The sequence below is a fragment of the Triturus cristatus genome, chromosome 3_2 (assembly GCF_964204655.1).
Source record: "Triturus cristatus chromosome 3_2, aTriCri1.1, whole genome shotgun sequence".
Lineage (NCBI taxonomy): Eukaryota > Metazoa > Chordata > Amphibia > Caudata > Salamandridae > Triturus > Triturus cristatus.
The window spans coordinates 386,732,708-386,752,359 of NC_140584.1; positions in this window are offsets into that span (position 1 = coordinate 386,732,708).

Sequence of the window (19,652 nt, forward strand, 5' to 3'; positions counted from 1 at the left end):
GGCTCCTCGCCAACTGATCTTTTAGAGCAGGACCTCTTCTGTATGTCATAAGAGGATTTTCTGAGATGTGAGGCCCTATAATATTGTCTGCTTTCAGAATTCTCCAATTCTTCTGGAAAATTTGAAAGACTTTCGGGGAACTGGTTGTGTATTCCATTATCATCCTGATAACTCCTTTCTCATTCTGTTTCTGTTCTAGTATTTCATTAGTTGCAAGTAACAAATGCTTTCTTCATAGTTTTTCAGCTTTTTTATCTGCCTCCCTTAACACTCCTTCCTTGTACAGCCGTTCCCTGAACCTGTTGAATGCCTCAGTCTTAGACCTTGTGAACTTATCCTCTGTGGAACAATTACATTTCAGTTTTACAAGTTCCCCATAGCGGACCCCACTAATCACATTTTTGGGATGGAAACTGCTAGCATGTAAAGTGCTGTTTCCAACCGTAGGCTTCCTATATAGTGTAGTTTGCAGGATATTGCCAATTCATTCTAACCCTTGTGATCTCTAAAGTGCTGATATTGATACAATGACATTACTATATTATCCTAATTCAATGTGAGGTTACGGAATGTGAACCCATAACTCTCCCTTATTATTGAGGCCTAATGGAGTTTTGGTCTGTAACTCCACAATGTATTTAGACTCCAACCTTCTGATTTTTTTGGCTCTGTCCCCTCCCCTCTCATCCTTAGGGAACTGGTCTATACAGAAGAACTTCAAAAGATTTTGACTGGATTTATGTTTCTCCTGAAAATGGCGTGCCACAGGATATGTAGTGTCCTGATTTTTAATGGCACGCATGTGTTCGAGGACTCGTTTATTTATTGGGTGAATTGTACTTCCAACATAATTCATTTCGCATGGACAAGTCAAACAATATACTGTAAATTCAGAGTTACAATTCATAAGTTTGTTGATTTTTCTTTTAGTTGTCCTGCCTGGAATATGAAATTCCTTTACTTTTTTACTGTTTTTGCAAGCCATGCAACTCATACACAGATCAAATTCTGTTATCATGTCTTTCTTTTTAGGGCCCTTCATGAAGGGGCTCCTCGCCAACTGATCTTTTAGAGCAGGACCTCTTCTGTATGTCATGAGAGGATTTTCTGAGATGTGAGGCCCTATAATATTGTCTGCTTTCAGAATTCTCCAATTCTTCTGGAAAATTTGAAAGACTTTCGGGGAACTGGTTGTGTATTCCTTTATCATCCTGATAACTCCTTTCTCATTCTGTTTCTGTTCTAGTATTTCATTAGTTGTAAGTAACAAATCCTTTCTTCATAGTTTTTCAGCTTTTTTATCTGCCTCCCTTAACACTCCTTCCTTGTACCCTCGTTCCCTGAACCTGTTGAATGCCTCAGTCTTAGACCTTGTGAACTCATACTCTGTGGAACAATTACATTTCAGTCTCACAAGTTCCCCATAGGGGACCCCACTAATCAAATTTTTGGGATCGAAACTGCCAGCATGTAAAGTGCTGTTTCCAGCCGTAGGCTTCCTATATAGTGTAGTTTGCAGGGTATTGTCCTTGATATAGACCAATAGATCTAAATATGGTACTTGGATGTCACTAATACATCCAGTAAACTTCAAGTTACAATTGTTGTTGTTGAGGGCCGAAACATGGTCATTGGCATCTTCCTGCGACCCTTTCCAAATAATGAAGAGGTAGTCTATGTAGCGAGCCCACAACACAACCTTATCCAACCATTGCTCATTGTTCCCTGCCCAGGCCATGTGCTTCTCCCACCAGCCCATTAATAAATTAGCGTAACTGGGGGCAAAGCACGTGCCCATCGCAGTTCCTAGTTCTTGATGGTACAACTCCCATGAAAAAAGAAAAATGTTGTTTCTGAGACAAAAGGATATTAGTTCTAATAGCATCAAATTGTGGTCACAGAACTTCACATTTCTCTTTTGCAGAAAGAAATCAATAGCCATGAGTCCCTTGTCATGTTCTATACTTGTGTATAGACTCATTATGTCTAGTGTTATATATATATCTATGTGTGTATATATATACGTATTCAATAAGAAAGCAAAGATTATGGGGACGGTATAGTAAGGCTCAGATTTCAGAGGTACAAAACAATAGAAATTCAGCAGTTATAGTAAACTCACTCCTCCGTAATGCACTGCTTATGACCTCACATATTACATCACTCATGACATGGTCAGTGAAATCACTGATGACACACTGATGACATCTCAAATGACATCACTGATGACATCATCCCATGTGTGTAAGTGTTTAGTAAACGTTTTTGAGTCTTAAAAATATATACTAAGCTACAGCATAGGATAAATTACCATTCTTTCTATATTAGTAATTAGTCATACTATTTCTAACATATACCATCTGAGTGGCTGTGTGACTGTCTGTATCAGTGTGTGAGTGGATGTCTGAGTGTATTAGAAAGTAAATGTATGTGTGAGTAAATGTCAGTGTGAGTGGATGTATGGGTGTGTGAGTGGCTGTAGGGATGTGTTAGTGGGTATGTGAGTAGCTGTATGGGTGAGTGATTGGCTGAGTGAGTGAGTACTGGAGAGTGAGTGGGTGTGTGGGTTGCTGTATGGATGAGTTGGTGGCTGTATGAGTGGCTGAATAGGTGTGTGAGTGGGTATGTGAGTGGCTGTATGGGTGACTGAGTGGTTTTGTGAATGGCTGTATTGGTGCGTGAGTAGCTATTTGAGTGTGTATAGGTGAGTGGGTCTGAGTGGGTGTATTAGAGAGTAAATGTCTGTGAGAGTGGCTGTAGGGGTGAGTGAGTGGGTTGTGAGTGGTTGAATGGATGCATGAATGGGTATGTAAGTGGTTCTGTGGGGGTGTGAGTAGGTGCATGAGTGGTTGTATGGGTGAGTGGCTATATGGGTGAGTGGGTGTGTGAGTAGTAATATTGGATCTTGAGTAGCAGTGTGAGTAGCTGTATGGGTCAGTGTGTGTGTGTGAGAGTACTGGTATGGGTAAGTGAGTAGCTGTGAAAGTTTCTTTATGGTGACTAATTAGTTGTGTGTGGCTGTAAGGGTGTATGAGTGGGTGTGTAAGTGTCTATGTCTGTAGACTGGATATGTGAGTGGCTGTATTGGTGAGTGAGTGGGTGCATGAGTGACTGTATGGGTGTTAGTAGGTATGCGAGTGGCTGTATGAGAGAGTTGATGTGTGAGTGACTCAATGGATGAGCGATTGGTTATGTGAGTACAGGTATGGGTCTCTGAATGGGTACGTGAGGGGTTTTGTGTCAGTGGGAGTGGGTGTATGAGTGGTTCTAACGTGGTGTGAGTGGGAGTGTTTCTGTGGATGATGTCATGAGTGATGTCATTTGAGATGCCATCAATGTTGTCATTAGTGATGTCACTGACCAGGTCATGAGTAATGTGATATATGAGGTCATAACTAGTGCATTGCAGGGTGTCAGTTATAGTAAGCTCAGGTACCTATAACTGCTGGCTTTGCACAAGTGAAATCTGAGCCTAACTATAATGTCCCTGTAACCTTTGATTTTATTCAGTGAATTTCCAAGGTTTTTTAAAATTTTATTTCCTAACTATAACGTCCCTGAAACCTTTAATTCTTTAGGTGAATTTGTGAGGTTTTTAAAATTATATTTCTTAACTATAAAGTCCCTGTTACCTTTGTTTTTAAGTGAATTTCTAAGGTTGTTAATTTTATTTTCTAACTGTAACCTGTAACCTTTTAGAGTGAGTATGTAACTGAGTACATGAGTGTCTCAGTGGGTGTGTGTCTTAATGTGTGTGAGTTGGGTGTGTGAGGGGGCCTGGGAGTGGCTGCATAAGTGTTGCACTGGGTCTGTGAGTGGGTGTATGAGTGTCTCAGTGGGTGCATGTGTATCTGAGTGAGCATCTGAGTGGGTATGTGAATTGGTGGGAGTGTCTCAGTAGTTTTGTAAGTGCCTCCATGTATGTAAGTCAATCTGTGAGAGTGTATGAGTGTCTTAATGGGTCTGTGAGTGGGTGTGTGAGTGTCTCACTGGGTGTGTGAGTTGGTGCATGAGTGTCTAAGTGGGTCCATGAGTGGGTGTGTATGTCTCTGAGTGGGTCTGTGAGTCAGGACATGAGTCTCTGAGGAGATCTAAAGTGGGTGCACAGGTGTCTGACTGGGTTTCTGAGTGGATGTGAGGTTCTGAGTTTTTTTGTGACCGGGCACATGAGTGCAAGAGTGGGTTCTGCTTGTTCTCTACTAATTTTCTGCCTTTTTTCTGCTGCCTTATGACTTTTATTCTGCCTCTTTCTTTTTGTTTCTGACCTTTATTTTGCCTCTTTCTGCTCATTTCTCACCCTTATTCTGCCTCTTGCTGCTCATTTCTGACCTCTATTGTGCCTCTTTCTGCTTGTTGCTGACCTCTAGTTTGCCTCATTCTGCTAGTTTCTGATCTCAGTTTTGCCTCTTTCTGCTCGTTACTGGTCTTCATTTAGCATCTTTTGCTTGCTGCTAACCACTATTTTGCCTCTTTCTGCTCATTTCTGACCTCTGTTACCTCTTTCTTATCTCTATTTTGTCTCTTTCTGCTCCCTGCTGGCCTTTATTTTACCTCTTTCTGCTCATTTCCAATCTCTATTTTGCCTGTTTCAGCTTGTTGCTGACCTTTTTTCTACCTCTTTCTGCTCATTGCTGACCTTTATTCTGCCTTTCTCTGCTTGTTTCAGCTCATTTCCCACCTTTTTCTTGCCTCTTTCTGCTCATTGCCATTGCACTGTGAGGAGAGGGGCAGCGCAGACCCCCTCACTGAAGCCAATTTTTCCCCAGGAGACCCCATCACCGAGGGTCATTTTACTTATAGTCCAGGGAGGTGGTTGAACCCGGAGCTGCGGGGGAGGCTGTATGGCACCACTGCAATCATTTGATCTATAACCCTGGGGAGGTGGCAGACCCTGGGGCTGTAGAGGAGGCCATACGGCCACCCACATTCCTTTTAACTTTAGTCCTGGGGAGGTGGCAGTCCTCGGGCTGCAAGGGGTTTGCATGGGCCCCCACATTGAATGGATCTATAGCCCCGGGACGTGGCACTCCACAGAGCTGCGGTGGAGGCTGTACGGGCTCTCTCATGATCATTTTATCTTTATCCCTGGGGAGGTGGCAGTCCACACGGATGTGGGGGGGGCTGTAAGGCCCACCTGCATTTATTTTAACTTTAGCCCTGGTATGTTGGTGGTCCCTGAGGCTGTGATGGGGCTGAGCTGGCCCTCTGCATTTATTTTATCAATAACCCTGGGGAGGTGGCAGTCTCCTGGGCTGTGGGAGGCATACGGCCCACCCACATTTATTTAGCATGTACCCTGGGAGGTGGCAGTCCTTAGGGCATGGGGGTGCCATGCGGCCTCTGCTGCATACTTTGAAACCAGTGCCCCGGGGAGATGGTGAACTTCGGGGCATTTGTGAGCCATAGGACGGGGGTCCCATGCGCCCCCCTCCTGCATATATTTGCTAATGCCCTCTGGACCTGACCCACCTGGGGTCTAAACATTAATGAAGTGCGGGGTCCCATGCTTCTTTTTTTGTTTTGTTTTTTGGCAAGAGCTGTTGATCCAGTGCAGCTACCGCTGAAAATTTAAAAAAATATGCTTTTTTGCCATGGTGGGGTCCCTCTGGGAACCCACCACATCAGCTTGCAAATCAAGGTATTCTTACTCTGTCCCCTTTTATTTTTTTTATTTTTAATTTTTTGTGGGACTCAGCGGAAGCCAAGTCCCATGATAGCTGTCAACACTTCCTAGTTTGAAGTGTAGGCAGCCAATCAGATCCGAGCACGGAGACTGTTGGATACTAGGAGGATAAACGCCCCTAAATATTCAAATTTAAAATTGTCTTACTATTTCCAAACTACTGACGGATTTACGCCAATTTATATAAAGGTCGCTTTATGGACCAAACAGCTACCTTTCTGCCAAATTTGGTGTGATTCTGTTCAGCAGTTTGGGCTGGGATCGTGTCTAAAATCTCTATGGGAACTAATATGGGGAAAATTTATTTTTGGGACCCCCTCTTTTTCTCTGCCCCTGCTTGATGGATCACCATGAAACTTTCAAGGCAGCAGCTGACCTGAGCGTCATACTAGTTTTGAAAAGTTCACAAGGATTCATGAAATGCCGCCAAATTTAATGGCAAATTAAAAAAACTCTTCCTGTGGAAACTAGGTCCTAACTATAACGTTCACAATGAAAATGCAGATTGCGTCCACCTTATGCATCGGTGCCCACCTACGGGTTTGTGGAACTTGTAATATGTTAAGCGCCATTCAAGAAATTAATGTTTTTTATCCAGTGGTAGTCATCAGTGGGTAGTTAGACTTAAAACCACGTTTCCATAAGAAATGGATTTCTTGGTTAGCTAATATGTTTGATGCATTTTGACGAATCTTCATGAAACCTCCCAAAACAAAAGAGTCATCCACCTCAGCTCCTTCCTGGAAAGGTTCGGGGTGATTCATCAAGTGGGGGGTGAGAAAATGGGGAAGTCCAAAGAACATTTTTCTCATGCAGTTTTCCATAGAAAAATTGAACAGTGATATTGCAAATGCGGCAGAATGGAATTGCACCACATTTAGCAGGAAGCGAGATCTTGACAAGAAAGCATGCTTTTCTTTTTGTGATTTGGTGTAAGTTAGTTCTGTAGTTTAAAAAAACTTGAGGTTTAATATATAGATATATGCATGTTTTCTTGTCAAGATCTAGCTTTCTGCTAAAGTTGGTGCAGTACATTCTGCCATTTTTGCAATATCACTGTTCAATTTTTCTATGGAAAACTGCATGAGAAAAATGTTCTTTGGACACCCCCTATTTATATATATATTTGCTGTAGAAGATCTGTGGACCCAACTGATCTAAAGATAAGATCTGATTGGCTGCCACTACATCAAAAATCAGTCCCCTGTCCAATAAAATGTATAATAAAAATATTGGAGGCCGGGGTAGGCATACCCTGACCACCTAGGCCTTGTGGGAGGGTTCTAGAAGTGGGGACAAAAATTTGCTTTTTTAATGGTACAGCAGATCCACAGAGGATCTGTGGATTCACTGAACTACTGAAAAAAGGATGTGCCAATAGACCCCAAATATTTCCATATGTTTGGGAGAGTGGCATACTTCAGGACCACTGCTCCGAGCTCTTGAAAGACCCTGGTACCCCATCCCTGGTGCCAAAGACAGCAGTGCCCTGGAGACCCAATCCCGTAGGATTCAGACATGTGCCCTGCCCAGGAGGGTGCAGGAAGTGAATGTAAATTTAAATTCCCTGCCCACACACCTCCAGGCAGGGAATACTGTTTTTCTCCCACCCGGAGGGAGCAGATAAAAAAGCTGTTTCCTCCCTGGTAGGAGCAAAGCAACAAAACCGGCTCTAGCCACAACCAGTATGGGTGCTGGCAGGAGAGCAAGCAAAGGCCATGGGCCAACTGTTAATATAAAGTGCAGGTGTCCCAGGTGGGACTGGGACACTCAAAAAGAAAAAGAAACAAAAATATATAATACATTAGTGGCGGAGCTGCTCATTTATTATTCACTGCTCAGAGCATCATGCCATGTCAGGGCTCATAAGTAATATTTTTGATCCTGGTGGTGCCTCTAGAAGGGGAAGGGGCACCACCAAGCACTTTTTTTATGTTGCGGAGGGCTACAGGGTGAGTAACAGCACCCCAGCCAAATAAAAATAAAAAACAAGCAGAAAGTCTCCTGTGTCATTGAATCTTTGACCCCAAGAAAGCTTACTAAAGATTTTAAAGCACTCCACTGTGGAGCTGTATGGTCTTCATCTAGAGTGCAGGGACCCCTTCTGGCTGGTTCAGTGGCTCCACATTGTGCTGACAAAATGTTAAAAAAATCTCAAAGAGATGTTCATTTTTTTAATGCTTTATCAAAGATATTTTATGACAATTGCTATTATTAAACATTGAATATATAAAATATACATTTGATTATATTTGTTGGTGCCTTTTTCATAAGGCTTATATGCCTGATCTATGTCGGTTAATGGGCTGACCCCTTGATGAATCCAACAGACCAGCGTTTATGTTTTGGTGTTCTGACCCCTAGACCTCGACCCACATTTCCTTTATTTTTTGTAACTTCTTGTGGGTACAATGGTACTCCTATGGTATCGGTACTCAAGCTTCTTCCCCATTGTGCTGCAGTATCGTGCAAGCTTGCCGTGGGGGTAAAACAGCTCAATTGTGAGTACATCCATACCTCATGAGAGGGATATGCTTTGTCTTGTAGGAGTTACTTAGCACAAACAAATATTTTGGGGACCCTGGGGGTGCCCAGTCTTCCTCCTTACCACAGGTGTCAAAAGGTGAGAGTGTTTCTTACCCTGCTTCCATATACTATGTTTTAAAGATATTCAGGACACAGGGACTGAGTCTTAGAGTTCTGTAATGTTGGTGGAAACATTTTTTTCTGGGTTGCAGCAAGCCAATCAGATTACTTAGAACTTTGGAACTTCTACCTGCCCTGTGGTACCAAAATGGCTAACAGGAGAAAAAGCTCTCTCAGTCAGTCAGTGGGCTCTTTTTTTTTTAACCCCCGTTTATGACCACTCGGATCACCTCTTTAAACGCAAATTTCTCAACAATGGCAGATTGGATTTCCACAATAACAAACTTTAATCCTAAAGTTTTAACTTTCTGCCAAATTTGGTGTAATTTTCTTATGGGAATTAACATGGGAAATCAACGTTTTGGGAAGACCTTTTTTCTTGGCCCCTTCTTGATGGATGATCTTGATCATCATCAGGAGCTAAGGTTGTTTAACTTTTTGTTTGGGAAGTTTTGTGTACATTCATCAAATGCTGCAAGCAGGAAAGAAACAGCCAGCCATATGTAAGAAAGTGATAGATGGAATGCTTGAATTAATTTCAGCCACTGGTAATTACTAGGCAAAAAAACTCTGCAACGCTATGTGGAGTAACACAAGCGTGCGGGGTTGCTTGTTCCGCTTGCTCGTGTATGCGCGAGATGTTTTTGACGATCGGGAACCCGGATTGCGTGTTCGGGGGGAAATATCATGCAAACTTCACCATGTGGTCGCCAGTGGGCGCAGCCATCTTGTTTTCCTACTCTTTGCATGGTTCTGGGGCCTGTTTTTCATCCCTCTCTAATCTTTTCAATCCTTTGTTTTTTACACTGTTTCTCTGATCTTTTTTATTCATTATCTAGCTCTTTTCTCTGAGGTGGAGGTGGCTGCCCTTGTTTTTTTTGTACAGCGCCACCTCCCCTTAACCTTGGCAGCAGGCGGCAGGCACGGCTCCGGCTACGCTACCCAGGAGCGTCACTGCCGGTTGGCGAGGATGCACCAAGCAGTGTTTCACTGCTCTGGGGTCCGGCGCACCCATAACCAGCTGTCAGTACAAATATCAAAAATGGGGGGAAAATGGACCACTTGTCCTGTGTAACCAAGGTCTCAATTAACGTGGGAAACCATCGTTAAAAACCCTCATCGACGTACACAGGCAATGGGCAGTATATGTTGATTCTCCACCTCCGTGTACCGTAACAGCATGATCATTGGGTCTTTTCCTTTGTCAATATGCTGACCTCCACATGGAGGAAGACCAACTGGTTTTGCAGTAGTGGCCAGGAATAAAAAGAGGATGTGCTCGTGCTCAAAAAGTGTGAAATTAAGAATAAAATTCCCTATATCAAATCTCGTGTCCTTTATTCTTGAGATTAGTGATGTGGGAAACTAAACACATAGTCATGCGTGTATAGACCTAGTTATTGGTCCATCGCACTGGTGATGGTCAACATGTTTCAGCCTCATGGAATCTCTAGAGGCTTTCGTCAGGACCGGAAAGTCTTAAGAGCACACTATGACTCTCAATGTCGTGGGGTGGGTGTTTTGTACTCACCGCCCTTGTTTTCAGAGGTCAGATCAGTAGTATCTATACCTGTAAGGAAAAGTGTGAGCAAAGTCAAAAAATAATAACTTGACTGTTAGGAGTTCAAAATAATCTATGCTCGGACAGTAGTCATTTATGTTGGTCCCCATAATTCCATATTAGGATGGGGACAGGTAGGCGTATTGTTATAAAAGGGGTTGGTTGGAGTCTGTATATGTTCTTGTTCGAAACTGCTCACATACAGCCCTGCTACACTAGGGGCGAATGTACTACCCATTGAAGTACCGTGACATTGTCCAAAGAGGGTGCCTTCAAATTCAAAATAGTTCTCCGTGAGAGCTAATCTACAGCACTCTAGTACAAAGTGCCTGGGTGTCCTGTAGGTCCAATTTTCGGTGAATAAGATGTTTTCCAAGGTGTCTAAGGTCTTCTGTTGGGGGAGACTCGTGTAGAGCCTCTCTACATCGTGGCCTACTAGGAGCATAGTGTTTTCATCATAGGTTTGTCCATCAAGTAGGTTGAGGAGGTCACGTGTGTCCTTCAGGTACGTGGGTGTTTTTTGCACCAGAGGTTTCAGAAATTGATCTGCAAATTGAGAAAGTGTTTCTAAGACAGAACTGATTCCTGACACTATGGGGCATCCTGGTGGTGGAGTTCTGTTCTTATGAGTCTTTGGTAGAGAATAGAAATATGGCACTCTCGGTGATTTCGTTTTCAGGATCTCGGCCTCATGTTTCGAAATCCACTGGTTGATTTCTGCCTCGTCTACCATTAATTCAATGATTCTTTGTAGTCTTTTGGTTGGGTCAGAGGTTAGTTTGGTATAGAACCTCTGGTCAGACAGAAGGTCATTGCACTGTTGATTGTATCCTTGTTTTGTCAGGAGGACAATGGCTCCTCCTTTGTCTGCTGGTTTGATTTTAAGATTTTCATTCTTGCGCAGTTCCTCCATGGTCCTTTGTTCCTTTCTGGTCATGTTTATGTAAGGTTTTTTAACTGTGGTCCCCAGGTTTTCCACTTCCTGCATGATGGCTTGTTCAAAAGCTTGTATTTCGACGGCCACCAAATGTGTAGGTGGGTTGAAAGTCGATTTTGGTCTCAGATTAGTGTCGCTTTCTATTGGGTGCGTCTCCTTGTTGGTGAAAAATGCTTTGAGTTTGATCTTTCTGCAAAACTCTGCCAGCTCACACCTCAATTTGAAAATGTCTAGCGGTGGGGTGGGGACAAAGCCAAGGCCTTTGTTTAGAACATTCTCCTGGTCAGTTGTAAGGGTAATTTCAGTTAGATTAACTACCAATGACTAACTGAGCTGGTTCCTGGTTGTTCTTTGGTCATGATTTGGGTATGCATCTGCCATTCTTGTTCGCTCCAGGTGACCCCTTTCCGTCTGCCCCTTTGATGACCGGGTCCTCTACCTAAAAAAGGAGGCGGTGGTTGTGTATTCATCATTGGGCCCATTGCTGGTGGACCCTGGAAGTATGGATTCATCCAATCCTGGGTAGTTAGACATGAATGGTTGAAAGTTAGGTTTTGGATAGTCATAGTATCTTGGCAATTGCCAGTTGTTCCCTCTTCGACGCTGGTTTCTTCTGTATTGACCTCTCCCTCTCCTTGGGGTGGTACCTTCATTGCTGCTCCAATTGGAGTTATTGTTGGAGCTTTCCACCGAGGAGTCCTCATCTTCTCTATAATCCGGGGTGGCATAATCTTCTCTTGAGTAGGGGTGCATTTTCTCCATTGAAAATCTCTTTAGATCTTTATTCAATTTTGGGATTTTATTTTGAGTAATATACACCTTGGTCTCATTCATCTCTTTATTTATTTCTTCGAGTTTCTTCTTGTTAACTGAGATGTGAACTGTTGTCTTGAGTTTAGCTTCACTGACTTGTATCTTGATTGTCAGGGCTTCAACTAGCCGTGTAGCTGTTTTTATTATCAAAACTAGGTAGTCCCTGGTGCACTTCCATTAGATGGATGACCAGTCTTTGCGGAAAATTACATCCTTCAGGAAGATTTGTGGGGCATTCTGTACCCACAGCCCTTTGGGTGCCGAGATGGCACGTAAATACTCTTTCATAATAATGCCATGGATGGCTGTTCTTACTAGTTCCCTCTTAGTCTCTGTAAGTTCATCCCAGTCATTGGTTTGTGTCAGTGTTTGGGCTAAGTCTTTGTCTTGTAATAGTGAAGAATCCGATAGAATGGCATTAACCTTTGAGTATGTAGCATTAAAAAGCACCTCATCCGCCGCTAAGAGCGTCAACTAATGTGGCTCCCTGACAACAATCTTTACAATCTTTACTCCCCACATGAGAGGCGCAAATGAAAAGAACTTTCGACTTCTATCCCTAATCAATCAACACACAGAGCGGATCACACAATATAAGGCTTTCTCCATGGCCTTGAACAAATAAACGACAGACATTAACATTTATAGCATAATCACATGTATCCCAACACGATACTTTTTAGAACATCTAAACATGACCTAACAAATCTAAACTTTTTGCAAATCTGATAAAATGTGTTTTTACAAACCTGCCCTTCCTTCCCCTTCACGTTCAGTCCCACATCAATGTATATGAGCGCCAACAATACGCCTACCTGTCCCCATCCTAATATGGATTTATGGGGACCAACATAAATGACTACCGTCCGAGCATAGATTATTTTGAATTCCTAACAGTTAAGTTATTATTTTTTGACTTTGCTCACACTTTTCCTTACAGGAACAGATACTACTGATCTGACCTCGGAAAACAAGGGCGGTGAGTACAAAACACCCACTCCACAACATTGAGAGCCATAGTGTGCTCTTAATACTTTCCGGTCCTGACGAAAGTTTCTAGAGATTCCATGAGGCTGAAACATGTTGACCATCACCAGTGCGATGGACCAATAACTAGGTCTATACACGCATGACTATGTTTTTAGTTTCGCACATCACTAATCTCAAGAATAAAGGACACGAGATTTGATATAGGGAATTTTATTCTTGATTTCACACTTTTTGAGCACGAGCACGCCCTTTTGTTATTCCTGGCCACTACTGCAAAACCAGTTGGTCTTCCTCCATGTGGAGGTCAGCATATTGACAAAGGAAAAGACCCAATGATCATGCTGTTACGGTACACGGAGGCGGAGAATCAACATATACCGCCCATCGCCTGTGTACGTATATGAGGGTTTTTAACTATGGTTTCCCACGTTAATTGAGACCTTGGTTACACAGGACAAGTGGTCCATTTTCCCCCCATTTTTGATATTTGTACTAACCACCGGGAGCTAAATGGATCACAGCTTCTTTTTCCTTCCCCATTGATGTTTTGAATCACCAGTGGTCAGACATCTTGGATCGGGAGCAGGACCTGCTGGACAGGCTAGGTCATGGAGCTTGTTGAGTAGCTTAATATAGTAGTATTGTGTGTTTTGTTCTGTGTTATTGAGAATATAATTTTTCCCAAAATAGCAAGAATGCTGCTGCTTACATGCAGTTAAGTTATGTTTAAAAATCTTATATTATGTGATTGTTATTCTTCTAGACACTAGAAAGGTGCTCGGCTCAACTAATCTTACTTGTTTGCAACTTTGCACTCGCTTGGACTGATTATGTAAGAGAGTTTAGAGAACTTAAGTTAGGTAATGCTAGTGAGACTCCAGTCCTTTCCTTTGTCCTGTCACTAAGAAAGTGGTGGATTGGTAGGTAGTTTAGTTACTTAGTATCAGTTGGAAATTCTTTAGCGTTCCGCGTGATGTGTCCTCCGTCACGTCACATGCTGCTGATTCCAGTCCTTAGTAGAACCTTTTGTAGTTTGTTAGTGAGTGAGTAATATAGCAATTCATCAGCACATCAGCAGCAACCAACCAACAATTTGGTGTATGCAATATGCATGCGTCCATCTATGCATTTTTGAGGACTAAAATAAATGGAAATGCAGACTGAACAATTGGCCCATCACAGGGGGTTGATTTATTGATGATTTCGCATGAGATTGACACTTGAAAGAAGCAAATATATTTTTGGTAATTCATTTCCAATGTCTTTGGAATAGGCGGGCTAGGTGGTACTTAGGTTTAGGATTCTGGAATCAGAATGGAACACTGGATTAAAAAACAATAACTAGACACTCCGCGATACTACTAGTCGATCCGATTAGATAGGTACATTTTATTGCAATTGTCTCCTGTCCAAAAATTTTTTAGAGCGTTTTACAAAATATTTTATTTGTTTCACAACAATCATCAATGCTTGTCTCTTTATTATATCTTACATGATCAGCACCCAGGGGCAAGAAGATGACGGGGTCTGAGGCGGGAGCTGGAGATGACTCCCAGGGCCAGCATCACTCCTCTACTGAGGGCTCTGCTGCTGGCCCCAGTAAGTCCTCCTGTTGTTAATATTAATAATTATATTTCCCTAACTTTTTCTGCACCTTATTTTTTCAGAACTATTATTTCCATTTTTCTAATTCTATTTTTTACCAAATCTTCTTCGATCTATCTGTTTCTAAATTCTTGTTATCCCAGCCTCTAACTGCCTCTGACACCTGTACTACTTCTATAAGTCTGTCTGTAGCATGCCCAGTTGGCCACTCTTTATTTTTAAAACGTTTTAAAACTCTGATTCACTGATAGCACTAGCCACTGAGTCCCGTCCTTTGGGTTGTCCTCTTCCTAATCTTGAGATGCTTTTCGACAATTGCCACCAACAAAATGCCCAACCAAATATTTTACTATTTTTGATACTACTGTCTACTCTACTCAAGTACCCGATTTGTAGTACTAGTGATGTATGTGGTGTATGTATGTATTGTATTGACTATTTTCAATCTTGCTAGTGAAAAAGAATAAATAGGGAGATGCGTATATGGCATCTAAAAAATTTGTAATTTTTTTTAGGCGTACCGACCACCAGTGCTGGGGTCAGCGGCGGGACAGGTGACGCCAGCCAGGAAGGAGCAACAGATGTGGCAGCTGCTGCAGGGGTAGGTGAGCCAGCAGCAGTGGCGGGCGGTGGTAAGTTACACTTATATTCCTTACTTATTGACACTAGTTACACACTCGCTGCAAGGGTGTACACTGTACTGTTGAGAGAGACTAAGTTGTTGTGAACAACGGTTGGAGAAGACACGCTTTACTTAGCATTAGCATTAGCAATAGCATTAGCGGCTGGAGTTGATTAACTAATGGCCTCTTCTATCTGACTTCGACTCAGCTGGGAAAGTTTTATGAAGAAGACTAAGAGTCAGATGACCTTGATGGATGGGTTGAACGAAAAGGGAAAGAAGGATGGAAGGAGGAAGGACGGGAGACATGTAATATATGACTGGCAAAGAAGGATGCGTGGGATGCATAGGTGGCTGATAGGAATCGGATGCATGGGTGGTTGAAGGATGGGTGGAAGGTGAAAAAAAAGATGCCTCCCTGGGTGGGTGAAGCAGTATGGGTAATAGGAAGAATCCTACGGGGGTTTCATGGGTAAAACTTTAACGGCAAACAAGGGAGGAAGCATGGGTGCTGGTTTATAAAAAAATTACAAATGTATGTTGTTGGTGGAACTAAGGTTTGTTGAGCGATTAAGAAGAGTGATAGACATGTTTACTTTGAATGAATGGATGTCTGGGTGGTATTCACTCACCATAGCATAGGTGGAGACTGTCACTGGATGAAGAGTCTTTGAAGAGAATGTAAAAGAAAAATAAACTGTGCCAGAGTAGCAAAGCCAAGGAGAATAGAAAAAGATTAGAATTTAAAAAATATAATGCTAGAAGAGCAATGCAATGATTGATAAATGGAAAAATCTCTGGGAAGAGAAAAAACAGGACTCTTTTTTTTCAAGGTTTTTGATTCAAGCCACGTTGTATTTCAGAATACTCCCTTGGCTCACAGTAGTTTGCAAGCACAGCATATATATTGCGTATGTATGCTATCAAGAACCTCCCTCTGACTCCGAGGCCCACTTCCTACCTATGTCATTTTCGACTGTGTCAGCCTGCCATGGGTGGCCTATCGGCTGCATGGTTACACAATCAATCAAAAGTACCTCATGTCGTCCCATATGTAATCAATGATCATTTGTATCAGATATCATCTGCCTTGTTGTAGTAGTCAGGGTGAAAGTGAAATTGAGCAGTTGCCATTGATGTAACAGAGTATGGCCATAATAGAAAAATAAGATAATTGTGTAGTTATAGATTACAGCTTCCCCACCTGCAGACAGTAGTAAATAAAAATAACGTGAGTCTGCAACATGAGTATGTTTGTCTAGGGTGCAAGCTGACTGAGCTGGCATGCCTACAAGAAGGTTAATTTAGCTAAACAGGAAAGAGGAGAAGAAGAAGACTTGTCTACACCATAGTACCTAGTAGTAGTAATGACTGAAACTCCCACAAATGTTAGAGGCTGAGGAAGTGGGAGGATGTACTTACTTGCTAGTGCTTCGGTGCCACTATGTGTAGAATTCATTAATTTTGTGCTATTGTTTTGTTAAAGAGAATTGGTTACAATTGTATTTTTTCTTTCTTTGTATAGCTACTTCTTACCAACCAAAAGCAACAGTGTTACCAAACAGGAAGGAGTTAGCAGCCATGGCCCGGCGCTGAAAGCTGGAGGCCATCTGAACTGAATATCTGCTGCTGGTGGCTCTGGCAGAAGAGGAGGCGGCAGCAGCTGCAGCCTCTTCCATTGGCCCGGGCCCCAGCCAGGCCCCCCCAGTAGTACAGCGGTGCGGTCTGGCAACCGCCCACCGTGCTTCATTGAACACTGCTGCCCCCCCGTTGATACAACTGTAAAGCATTCAAGCGCTGCATGCTCCTCCGGATGGCACACCTAGAGGAGCAGATAAAGGTCCTGGAAAGTAACCGCTAATTCTTTTTTGGGTGGGTGGGAATTGGGTGTTGGGGAAAAGTTGGGGTTTATATTTAATATTTATGGACAATGGAGCTGACATTGGACTCTTTCTTTATCTTTGGACATTGGTTGGGGTTAGGGAGAGGGGTGGGTCTGGTGTTGTGGGATTTTTCCATTAGTTTATTTTGTTAGAGGAATACATCATTTATACTTAAAGTTTACATAAGATGTAAATGTTTTGTGGGGGGGGGTTACTCTTTTACTTCACACGGTTTCCTTTGCTGCTGCAGGGCCAAAGCCAGTTTTTGATTTAAATAGGCTGCTGATAGTATAACACATGAACAGATAGATGTGGTACCCTCAATTCTGAGTGACTTATCCTACTAGTACTGTCAGTCTCTCTTCCGAGTCTATGCAGTCTGTAACTGGACTCGGAAGGGTGTGGATGTGTGAATTAATGCATTAATTGCCATTTTATTAATTATGCCTTCCCCCAACTTATTGATGTTTATTTATACTTAAGCAAAGCGATGGCTGCATGGTGATGATGGTTTGATTTCCCAAGATGCCATGGTGGTGGTGGTAGTAGTAGTAGACACTGGCAGTAGCATTCGCAAAAAAAGAAAATGAGACAGTCAGGCACCTGAGGGAGACTCGGGAAGGAGTAGTAGAATTACAGTACATATGAAGACTGCCAAACATGAAACCATGATGATGATAAGCAATGCTAAAGTAAAATAAAACATAATGGTGGTGGGGATAGCCTAGTACAAGTTACAAACTGTAGTTGACTCGACCTATGAAGTGGACAAGCAGAACCTTTAGTGCTGGAAGAATAATGAATCAATGCCTGCAATTAATAATTATGATGGATTATGTTCCTCTGGAAACAAAATTGATTTGCAAATACTGAGCATTGGTGGGCAAACAGAAGAAGATCCTCACCCTGCCTTGAGTTAGTGCTGCTTTTAGCACATCCGCCCCAGCAAGTGTGTGATTAATTATTGGTGTATATTTAATTTAGCCACACCTCAATATAAATCACGCAGCCCGGGGGAAGATGGTTAGGGTTTGATGAATGATTGGGAAAGGGTATTTGAGGGAAAGGTTTGACAAAGACAAAGACTACACATGGACAACACACAATCTTGGCAGATGACCATCATAAATCTGTTAAGGGAGAAAAAGGAAATGCATGCATGATGATGACTTGATGGTTAATGATAAGTAGTACTAGACAAGTAGTATAGGATAGCAGTATATTAATAATTATTATTATTAATATTATGCAATTGCCTTACCTGTCTGCCCTCAGAGAGACCCAAATGACATACATTGTATGTTCTGTTGTAGCGGGTTTCCTTTTAAAGCTAGCATAGAAAATTTAAAGATAGCTGTAGGGGTCAAATATATAAGCAAACATAATAATCAACAACACACACAGTCGTAATGATTGAAGACAAACAATGAATCAAATTAAATAAAAGATGATGATACTATAAGTTACTATGTTATGGTCAAATTGGGGGTTGCATGTCGGCATTCCTCTTGGCCCTTCCTTCGATGGACGCTCCGTATGTCAATCTTGGGTGCCACTGCCTGCCTGGCAAATGAGTATTGGTAAGGTAAGTGTGAATTGTTTTTCCCATAATAGCACAGGGTAAAGGCTGGCCTGTAAGTGCAGAAGGAAAAGCAAAAGGGATATTGAAAAATCAAGGAGAAAAGTAAAGTTAAAATGCATAAATTAAGGAGGAGTGCAACATGAACATTTTCAGAGGCGGCATGGCTAAATCATGTCTACTCTGTTTCCAGCATTAATCTACAACAACAACAACAGGACAGAGGCAGGCCTGCGTCACCCACCCAACCTCCACTTAGCTTAGATTTTGAGCCAGACAGCACTGAGCAGTGCACACATATACAGCAACATAGCATTCTCAGTCATACCACTACACTTGCCTCTACCACTACACAGACATGTAGATCTGGTGTGGTTGTTGTTGACTTCTTTACCTTTTAGGCCACTTCATGAAACACCCCGAGTTATTCCATCAATCATCTCTGATCCTACTGACTCACTGCGAGTATAGTATGGGCATCATGGTGTCCAACTCTGTAGTGTACCGAGTGAGTCTAGATTCCAGAATCAAAAATGCAATAGATCGGCCTGCAGTAGTACAATTTTGCTATTAAACAACAAGAAGGGAAACATTGAATTGAGTCACTTTTTTATGTGTAGATTATACTAGCAGACTTCATGTGCAACAGCAACACAAACACCAATCACTCAGAGTCAGCGTCCAATACATGCCATCATGTACCTGTTCTTAAGGGGCAGTCCCTCTTGGCTCGGAAAAGAGGATAGTCAGGTTCTTTGGAGGGACTCGACAAGGCAGGTACACATTTCGTGTACTATTCTCCATCCAATGTCTGGCTTGAGGGAAATAGATTTAGGGCAAGTCAGGAGTGGACTGGAGCAGGACTCGGAGGAGTGGACTTACTTCTTCACTGACTACACACAGTTGCAACTCCAATCCGGCAATAAAAGGGTAAGATGGTGGTGATGGGTTTGTTGTGATTCAAACCAGAAAGACAGATACACACACAAGTAATAAAAGTAAATAAGCAGGAAAGAAAGTAACAAGTCAAAAGCCTAGTTGTCAGGGAAGTAGAGCTTGTTCTCAAACTCTGGTGGTTCACCCAGAAGTAGGTAATCTAACACACTACTTCCATGACCTAAGTTGCCGTCATCATCTTCTTGCTGTGCTTCTTCAGGTATGGTGTAATCCAGTGGTATAAAGTGCTGATTCATTTTGATCATGGTTAACCTCTCCATGTTTTGGGGAGAGAGACTGGTCCTTCCTACTGTCAGAACAGCACCAGCAGTACTGAAAAACCGTTCAGAGGAGACACTTGTGATAGGGCAAGCCAGATAGTTTATCGCTAGCCTTC